Source organism: Alligator sinensis, unplaced genomic scaffold (assembly GCF_000455745.1).
Source record: "Alligator sinensis unplaced genomic scaffold, ASM45574v1 scaffold342_1, whole genome shotgun sequence".
NCBI classification, from domain to species: domain Eukaryota; kingdom Metazoa; phylum Chordata; order Crocodylia; family Alligatoridae; genus Alligator; species Alligator sinensis.
In genome coordinates this window covers 201,440-211,224 of record NW_005842126.1, presented here as the reverse complement: position 1 = coordinate 211,224, position 9,785 = coordinate 201,440, and the positions used below count along the sequence as shown (strand labels likewise).

Genomic DNA, 9,785 nt, shown 5'->3' with positions numbered 1-9,785 from the left:
TAGAAAGGGCCAAGTGTCCTGATTTAGCACAGCTTTGGTGACAGGTGTTTTCTTTGCCCACTGAAGAAAAGACTCCTCCTCCCTTCAACTGTGCTGTTGCTACAGAAGACAATATCTTCTATACCTCTTTAAAGGATGTTGCCACTTGTTTTTGTTATGCAGCTGCTGGTACCAAAAACCTTGTAGTAAAACTAGGCAATGTTTGAGACATGTTTGTTGAAATTCAATCACAATGTGTTATTCCCCTTGCAAGGGAAATAATCAAATAATAGTATTAAGCAAAAAGAAGTTATCCATTGTATTCTGAGGCAGTCAATAAAGAAAAGATTTAAAAGATTTTTCTTTATATAAGCTAAACAACATATCCTAATCAACACAAACCCAGCCCAGATAAATGGAACACAATCATCTGCTGCATGCTAGACAAACTTCTGACTTGTACAGGGCAACTGTTATGTTTTCTTCTCTCCAGCCCTTTTCTATACCAAACACTTCTATCAGTATTTACATATAGAGATTTGTATTGCACTCACTCTATTATTTAGAACAGAGTGTAGGGTCACCCTGTAAGCACAGACACCCTAATCTGAGTATGTATGCTTGAGCACAGGGATTTTTCAAACCCACCTTCACTTCCTCTATAAAAGGCATGCATACTGGTAAGCCCCAAATAGAGCAGACAGCTGTGTTGAAGAATTACAAGGGGATGAGTATTCAGCTGCCTGTGTTTCCGTTAAGAACCTAGCTCAAGGAAGCTGAAGACAGCAGTGCCTTAGCAGTTGATGAGGAGGGCAGGTGCTGGCCAGCCCAAAGTCTATTAGGGATGATATTCCAAAATATAAGATTAATACAGCAGGTGCACTGAACCTGATCCTCTTGGGACAGCTATGGAAACCACTACCTATCAGAGAGCTCCTCATGGAACTGGCAGGCACCTATTGGCTCCTACAAAGGCAGTATTCTTTTCCTTTACTGTCTCTTCTCTTCATCCATGTCTCCCATCGTTACCTGCCCAAACTAGCACAGGGACAGCTACAAGGTAAAATAAAAGCCCCACTGCAACTAAAAGCTCTATCCTATTATTTCCAGTCATTGTGCTGAGGAACGGAATCCCATTTTCTTTAGAAGAGTCTAGTTTTCAGTATGCCTGATGTTCTACAACCATCTCACGTGTCAGATTTACATCTCTTTCTTCAGCCCATTATTTTCTGGAGTTCACCTGTTAGAAGCAGGGATCCTGGTTTTCTATGATAAAAAATTGTAATTTTTTATTTAAAAAAGTAACCCAAAATCCACTAATATATAAATAAATAAAATGAAACCACTATATAGCTATATCTATAGTGGTTTCATTTTAATCAACTCAAAATCCACATTTTTTTGTGATTAAAATGAAACACTGCTTATATATATATTAGCAGTTTTTAATTTTATTCATGGAAAGATGTTTTGAATAAAAAGAAAAACCCCCGGGGGGGGGGGGGGTGTTAAATCACGGAAAAATGTGGATTTTGGGTTGATTAAAATGAAACTACTATATACACACACACACACACACACACACATATATATTAGTGTTTTATTTATTTTTATTTTACTTTTTTTTATAAATTTTATAATTTTTTTATATATATATAAAATGTATAAAAAAAGTAAAATAAAAATAAATAAAACACTAATATATATATATAGTGTTTTATTTATTTTTATTTTACTTTTTTAATCAGAAAATTTGGGACTTTATTTTAACCAGAGAAAACCAGGATCCCTGGTTAGAAAACAGTGGGGGACAGAGAAAATTGAGAAGAAATATTCGTTGCCTTGTTGGAATGCTCAACAAAACTATACCAGAATACTGTAAGCAACCTGTTCTGCTCTGCTCAGATGATCTCCACCAGAGATGCTTAAAAGGAAAGATACACCAGGGTACTGGTGTGGAAGACAGTGACATTATCACCTGATAAATTCAACTTCCAAAGTAAAAACTTTCCAATCAAAAGCCACTGCAATAAGCAGAAAGAGGTTTAAGATAATACTTTACTTCCTCATAGTGCCATGATATACAGGTATTTGTTTAGATCATGTTCTCAACCCCACTGAATTCAAGGTATCTATGTCAATGAGAATATTGCAGTAAATTATCTGAAGTCTATCCTGCTAAATTCAACACAGCATAACTTACAGGGGTGAAAGGAAAAAAATAGTTTTGAGTTCACTTCCTTCACTCCAGTTTATCTGATCTGTATGGGTCAGTCACCCTATTCCTTTAGTTCGAAATGTCAGCTGAGCCAGGTTTCAAGAATGCCCTTTGAAAGAGGTGCTTCTGAGATTCATTGATGTATACCCACCAAGAAGTATGTAAAAAATACAGGGACCAACCATCCCAGTCAAAAAATAGGAAATACTTTTATTTACAGAAATCTGTATTTTCCATTGATTCACTTTCTTGTGAATAAGTAGGCACAAAAAAAACATGTGACACCTGCTCTCCAAATCTCCCTCCTCCCTTCTAAAGGGACATTTGTTCCCCCAGCCTCTCCACATCAGATGGTTGCACAGAATTCACTCTGGTTACAGGCAACATCATTCAAATATAAAAAACCTGGTGGAATGAACTTCTTATTTTACCTAATTAAATCAATTAAATCACATTCCACTGTCCCAAGTGGTGTCAAAAAACATAAAAATTAGATAGATACATCCAGTGAGTATGAATAACCAGCAAGTTATTAAGAAGTAAAAGCATTCCTTCTCTGCTCTCAAAGAACTACTCTACCTATCAACTATAACTAATACTTTAGTCAACAAATCAGAATTCCTTGCATGCCCAGAAAGCTTCAAAATATTTAGCACATATTACCTCCCTGGTTTAAAACTAGTAAGGAACAGAATGCTATTTCAATTGCAGCATGGAAATTAATTCATCCATCTAAAGCAGAAGAAATGAAACTCAGAAGAAATGCATTTAAAATCCCTTTTAGAAAATTAAAGTTTAGAGTTTGCTAAAGTGATACCAACCTTCTATGTTCTGACCCACATGGAAATAAAGTGTTGGGTTCATTTCTGCCCCATTTCTCCTAAACTGTTTATGCTTGTGACTACCATGTCATCCAAATGCATTCCAAATACTAAAAGAAAACAAGAACACCATCTCCCTTTCTCTTCCTTTTCAGGAAACAGGAGTGAATTATTTGAAAGACTGCTGTTTTTCAGTGTACATACAGCCCTTGCTATGGGAAAGCTCTATCAAAAGGCGAGGTTATTACCACACTTCAATAATACTTGCCTAATTAATTAATATGCCACTATCACAAGTGGTGTCCCACAAGCAGGCAAGTCCCAGAGCCTAGGCTAATTTCCTGCAGAAATTCCATTTGCTACACTCATATGGTCTTCCCCTAGCCAAGATCAGTGCCATTACCCAAGCACAGCAGTTGTCAAGGTCTTTACTCAGGCCAACCCTTGCTAGACTCGAGGCGTACCTGCCTATACATGCGCTCAGGGGTAGGCGGAAGGAGAGAGCGTTTTAATTAGAGCAGTTCACAGACAGCCCCTTTAATTAAAACGCCTCAGTGTCTCGTGTATTAAGCCCCCACATGTTTAAGACTAGCTGTGGAATGCTTTAACTAAAGCTCATTTCAGCTCCAGCAGCCATTTGTAAACCCGTAGAGGCATATGTAATGCTGCAGTGATGCTAGAGTGCTTTAATTAGAACACGTGTATAAGCACCCAAGGCACCCCTCAGAAAATACCAGCTCTTAGCTCTTACTCATTTTTTCAGACTGCAGAGAAGTAATAGAGCAATTCTTCTGCTGCAAAGAACTCAAAGAGACCACAGCAGAGCAGAATGTTTTTGACACTATGGAATTCTGTCTCTCTACGCCAGAAGCGAGCAATTATTTTGGGCAGAGGGTCACTTACCGAGTTTTGGTAAGCTGTCGAGGGCCACATTTCCCTCTCCAGCGCAGGGAAGCAGGAACAGTCCCAGTCCCAGACCAGAAGCCTCTGCTAGGCTGGGCGGGCCTTGCTGCTGGATCCTGCCGCTGGCTTTCCCTGGGTACTACTGCCCCTGGATCCTGTCATCTTTGACAGGCTACCAGGAACTAATAAATATTAATTTTCTAAATTTTTTAGAGGCCCCACGGGCCAGATAGAAAGGCCTGGGGGCCAGATCCAGCCCCCCGGGCTGTATTTTGCCCACCCCTGCTCCAAGTTTATCTTGTGAAACATATGTAGGTGTTCACACACCTTGAGCAGCACCCTTTAAAGGATCTCACTATACCCCGACTGAGACTCACTATTCTAGCAAAGCATAACTGGAGCCAGAGGTGATCGTTACAAAAGAAATACAGTTGCTCAGATAGCGCTAGGGCCTAGAATATCAGATAAAAGGACTTTGAACTGGGACCCCACCTTTTTTGCTTCCCCCAACTCCCTTACGGTGTTTGCACCTTCATTTTCCTATCTCTCCCCACCTTGTATTCTGGCCAGCACTCCCACCTCTTTGCTTACATACCGCTGGACCCAACAGTTGCTTCTCATTTTCAGCCCTTGCTGTTGAGCCCAGCAGGGGCAAACAGTGCCATTTTACTAAGTGAGGCAGCCACTGGGGCTAGAGGCTGCTGAATATCCAGGAAAGGAGATTCTGAGTTCACTTCATAGCCCTGCTACAGATGCCTATGCTGCCAACAGTCTGGGACATCAGCCAGGAGAAGAGTTCCTTGGGATGAGTTAACTATCCCAGATAAGCTATGGCTCTTCACAGCTACCTTGTTGATCTGGCCTGGTACGACCCCATTCTCTCATGGGTCAACTTGACTGAAGGAAGGTGTCAGGGTATGTGGTGAATAAGAATCAGAGGCACTGGAGATGGGTGGTCAATAATTAAAGCAAAAATGGTAACAGCTGACATTTATGAAAGAACAGCATTCTACTATTACTCACCTTGCATGCAAGTAGCCTACAGCATGTAAGGTAGAGAATCAGGCTGACACTACTTATGTAGCCAAGGCAAACCAAAGAACCCAAAGCAAATAAGGTGTAAGGAGGGCCAAGGCCACAGTATTATATTTACTGTAGTAAATGTCTTAAAACAGGTCTGGATGTGTATTCAGCCTGCTTTAAGAAGCATAATAAGCTGATACCTAATCTTACTTCCAATCACTCCTGTTTTTGCACTAGTGTAAATAGGAATTTAGCCCATTATATTTGGAATCTATTTCCAAACAGCTGCAGAGATAAGCTGCTATGGAAAGACTTCTGATTTTCAGCTCTCTGCTGAAGTATCAACCAACTTGGATTCTTAGTTAAAATCTCACTGGAGTCAATGGACTCCCATAGCATACATGGGGTTTAGACCGAGCCCCCAAAAGTGATTAAAAAGGAGGACAGGGAGGAGCACATAAAATATAACTAATTCAGACAGTCACTCAAACTCTTTTGGTGGGGGACCAGAGGGAAATCTATAATGGCAAATTGTATGCCCAAGCTATCTAAAACTCAATCTGCTAAGGTTTTTTGCATCTTGCCACAATGAAGTTTTGAAAACACACAGAAAGCAAATTTTGAAAAAAATTAAAAATAAATAAATCTAAAGAAATTTAAAAACTGCATGAACAAGTTGCATTTTGATATTAGGCATTTTTGTCAACCTTACATACCTTAACTTAGTATGGGATTCCACAGAGAAACTTAAGGACTAATAGAAGGGTATTCTTTGCCCTCAACTTTACAAGGAATACTGTCCTAAATACTCACCTATGCACTTATTTCTTCCCACTGGTTAAAATGGAATGTGCAGAAAAAGAGGGTAATTACCATACTTAAATTAAAAATTGTTTGGGTTTCTGAAGATCAATGAATCTGTAGGTGCAAAGTTATTCTGGGTGCACCTACATGTGCCATTAAGGCAACATAATAAACTCTGGTGCAGTTTGCACTGGGGTCAGCTGCTCCCAGGCATGGCATCTACAGATGTGCCCAGGACTACAGCAGTTTAAGCTGGGGCAAGGCAACCACAGGCTGGCAGGAAGCATGAGGGCTCATCCCTGGGCTCTGGCATTGGGCAGAGGAGGGGCTGGCTGGGGCAGGAGGGTGCTAAAGTGCAGGGCTAGGCAACAGGCAGTCCCCGCACTTTAGCACTCTCATGCCCCAGACAACCTGTCACCATCTATACTTGTGTTTCACCACATGTAATTACTCCACTGTAGGACAGTAAGTACTATTGTATTGTGGAGTAACTTACTGCACCCTAATACTGGCACACGTGTAGACAGTGATGCTTTACTACAGAGCTAATTAGTCAACTCAGGAGTAAAGTGCATGTGTAGCTGCACCCTCTGTGCTTAAATTACTACTGTAGATGTTCCCCTGATGTCTCTTTACTAAAATTGGATGTCCCATGGCAGACAAGCAAAAATCTAAATCCCCACATTAAAGTATCATAAAGCATAGCATAGCTTTCTCATATTGCAAACTAGGGATTTAAGCAGCTGGACCACTGCTTACATTTGAAAGGCCTTTTTATTTTTTTTTTAAATTTGCAGAGTCAAGGGAAACATACTGGCAGTGGACAACCATTCCTTTGAGACAGTCTCTCTAAACATGCCCTGTCTACTCAGCTTCTTATAACACTTACATAGCGTATATGCATAGTATACGTGCTATAAATTTTGCATATATTATAACCAAAAATAAGAAGTCAAAGAAAGACCATCAATATCTTTCTGTCTTCATAGAAGAAAATCAGAGGAGATAAAGCAGATGAAGAAACAGACAGGCTTATGTCTGTGATCTAAACCAGTGTTTCTCAACCAGTGGGACGCGAAGGTCGTGTAGGTGAGAATTCCTCATTTGAAAATTTCCATTAATGATTAATACAATAATAAAATGCATGTAAATGTAAAAATACACTTCTTGGAAAAGTGGGGTTTTGTTTTTATCATGGTGGGACCAGGATTTTTCTGACAAAATGGTTGGTGGGAAGTAAGGTGCAAAAGGTTGAGAACCGCTGATCTAAACAAGCCCAACAGAGAAAACAAGATTTTAAAAGATGCGGTGTTTAAAGAATTTATTGGTTTATGACGATTTTTCAGCATTAGTGAAACTTAAGAGGAAAAAATCCATCACAAAGGTACTTTTTGGCCTCATTGCTCCCTTAAACATATGAATTCAGTCAGGGATAAATTCAGCTTGGTTTGTCTGGTACTGGGCAAAACTGCTTTTACTCAGTTTAATATTCCTGTAATCAAGATAGGGATCCTCTAAAAACTTCTTAATTGATACTTTTTCATAATGGTTAAGTGTCTTACAGAAACATCCAGAAAAATCTTCTAGAACTGGAAGAAGGCCTAAATTGGGTAGCAACAACTAGATTCCGTCAAACACAGATGGAGTGAATGTAAATAAGGGAATCTAATTTACACCACCTTACATATCACTTCTGAATATAGAAGGTGTCTAATTCTATTCCTATTTCAACACCTAAGCTTTCACTTACAACTATTTTATCTGGCATATGAAGCTTAGAATTAAAACTTGAAACTAAATTAGATATAGTATCTGCTAACATTTCTCCCTAAGGAAAACAAAACTGAGATGATGGACAAAATTAGTCAAAAGGAAAAAGAACAGGAAAAAAAAATCACTGGATTGGAAATAAGACTAAAGAACTAAAAAGGACTGGATAGTTTAGATAAAAGTTTTTATTTTTTTAACCCCACAAAAAGAATTTGAAAACTTCAGTACAGCATTTGAGTTTCCACATATTGCATTTTCATTTGAAATTCAAAAATGAAAACTTTGTGATTTCTTTAGTCTGTTGACATCGCTGGGTGATTCAGGACCTGATTTGGTGGACTGAGCCCAAGGAGACAGCAGAACTCTCACCTCTTAGTAATACAACACTTGCTTAAACAGAGGAACAGCAATCTCTCCTTCTTTCTTATATACCGCTCCCTGCACATCTTTATATGTGCAGACAAACCCATCTGTATATATGTGTGTATACATACACACACATATACATATATATCCTAGTTATTTTGTAAGGTGCTGGGGTGGGGGGGGTGTGTGCATACACACAAACCCCTTAGGTGATCCATATGGTGCAAATGTGAGTGGGCATATATGGGGGTGTGTGCAAGCATACGTATGTTTACACGCATGCATGTACCTTAGTTGGTCTATAAGGTGCAAATCTGTGTTTGTGTATATATACATGCACACATACCTTAGTTGGTCTATAAGGTGATAAATCTGTATGTGTGTGTGCACACGTGTGTATGGGCTTGTGTGTACACATACATATACCTAAGTTCAGTGTTTCTCAACCAGTCACGTAGGTGGGACTTCAACTCATTGCCCGATTGAAAAAAATCAGTTGTTTGCATCTCAGATAGATGAATCAACAGATATCACAAACAGTGCAATTTGGGGGGGGTTTGCTCTTATCATGGTGGGACTAGGGTTTTTTGACAAAATGGTGGTGGGACGTAAGGTGCAAAAGGTTGAGAACTACTGCCTTAGCTGGTCTATAAGGGGTGTAAACACGCACACAGAATTGGTTTATAAGGTCCAAGTGTGTGTACCTACATACATAGGCAGGCAACATTCATTGGGTAGATGTGATCTCTTTTATTAGACCAACTAAATACAGGCAGTCCTTAACTTACAACGTTTTCAGTTACAACATTTCGCACTTACAACGTTTATCCCAAAGGGTCCCGGTTGGTACACAGGGCCCCAGGGTTGGCGCCCAGTGACCCCTCCAAGCGGAAAGCAGCAGCTGACCCGGGCCGGGGTGGCAGGGGCCTGGGCAGCCCTCCATGAGGCCATTTCAACCCAGAGGTCTGGAAGGGGACCGATCTGGCGGGCCAAGCTGGGTGACAGTTCCAGGAGCCCGGACACAAATCCAGCTTCACCCTGGTGACTTGTCCAAGGGCTGGGCAGGCCAGGGCTATTTTGAAGGGTCCCGGCAGGTACGGGGAGGGGGGGCCAGGGTTGGCGCCCAGCAACCTCTGAGCAGAACCAGGGGTGGCTGACCCAGGCCCAGTTTCAACACTATGACATCAGTTTCTACTTTACAACGCTTGATCCAATGTGACGCCACGCCAGCGAACAAGTTCACTGAGTCTCCCATCTCCCCAGAGAACATCTGTCCAAACTTCCTCAGACACTTTCTTTAAGAAAGCGGACAAGACTCCAGAAAAACCTGCAGCCATGACTCCTGAAGAGACTCCAGCCAAGAACCCTTCAAAAAGTCCAACCAAGAGCCCTTCAAAACATCCAGCAAAGTCACCTCAAAGAAGTCCTTCCAAATCAATGACTGCTATTTACAATATAAATACATTAATGCAGCTATATTACTCAGCTATAATTGATCGAGTACAAAATTCTGGGGGTTTTTTTGTTTTGTTTTAGTGAAAATAGGGTCTGGGTCTTGGTTCAGGAACGTTGTTTCTTAGGAGAAACTTGGTTCCGAGTTACGTTTCGACTTAAGACGTGTTACAACGTTTCGACTTAAGACGTGTAGTCTCTTGAGTTACAACCTTGCGACTTGAAACGAGTGACAAGGTTTTGACCCCGTTCCACCAATTGTGTGGCAAGTCCGAGGATTGTCTGTATCAAAGAGATCACCTCTACCCAAAGACCCTTGCCTGCCTATGTCCTTAGCCCAACACGGCTACACCCAGCACCCCTACATATACACACACATATCCCTCCCTCCCTCCCTCCACAGGCGGAGAGGAGAAGGGCCGGCACTCACCTTGCCGCAGCCGGGCGGC

The 9,785-nt window shown here is 40.8% G+C and overlaps 1 protein-coding gene across 2 annotated transcripts in view; it reads left to right on the top strand.

Moving 5' to 3' along the window:
- MYLK4 (myosin light chain kinase family member 4) overlaps nt 1-9,785 on the top strand; it is a 96,980-nt gene that overhangs the window by 1,438 nt on the left and 85,757 nt on the right. Inside the window, exon 2 of one of the 2 annotated variants that reach the window (XM_025205724.1) lies at nt 6,738-6,837. The exons of the other annotated variant lie outside the window; for it this stretch is intronic. The gene's annotated coding sequence lies outside the window, so the exon portion shown is untranslated. The remainder of the gene's footprint in view (nt 1-6,737; nt 6,838-9,785) is intronic. 2 annotated transcript variants of the gene reach the window in all.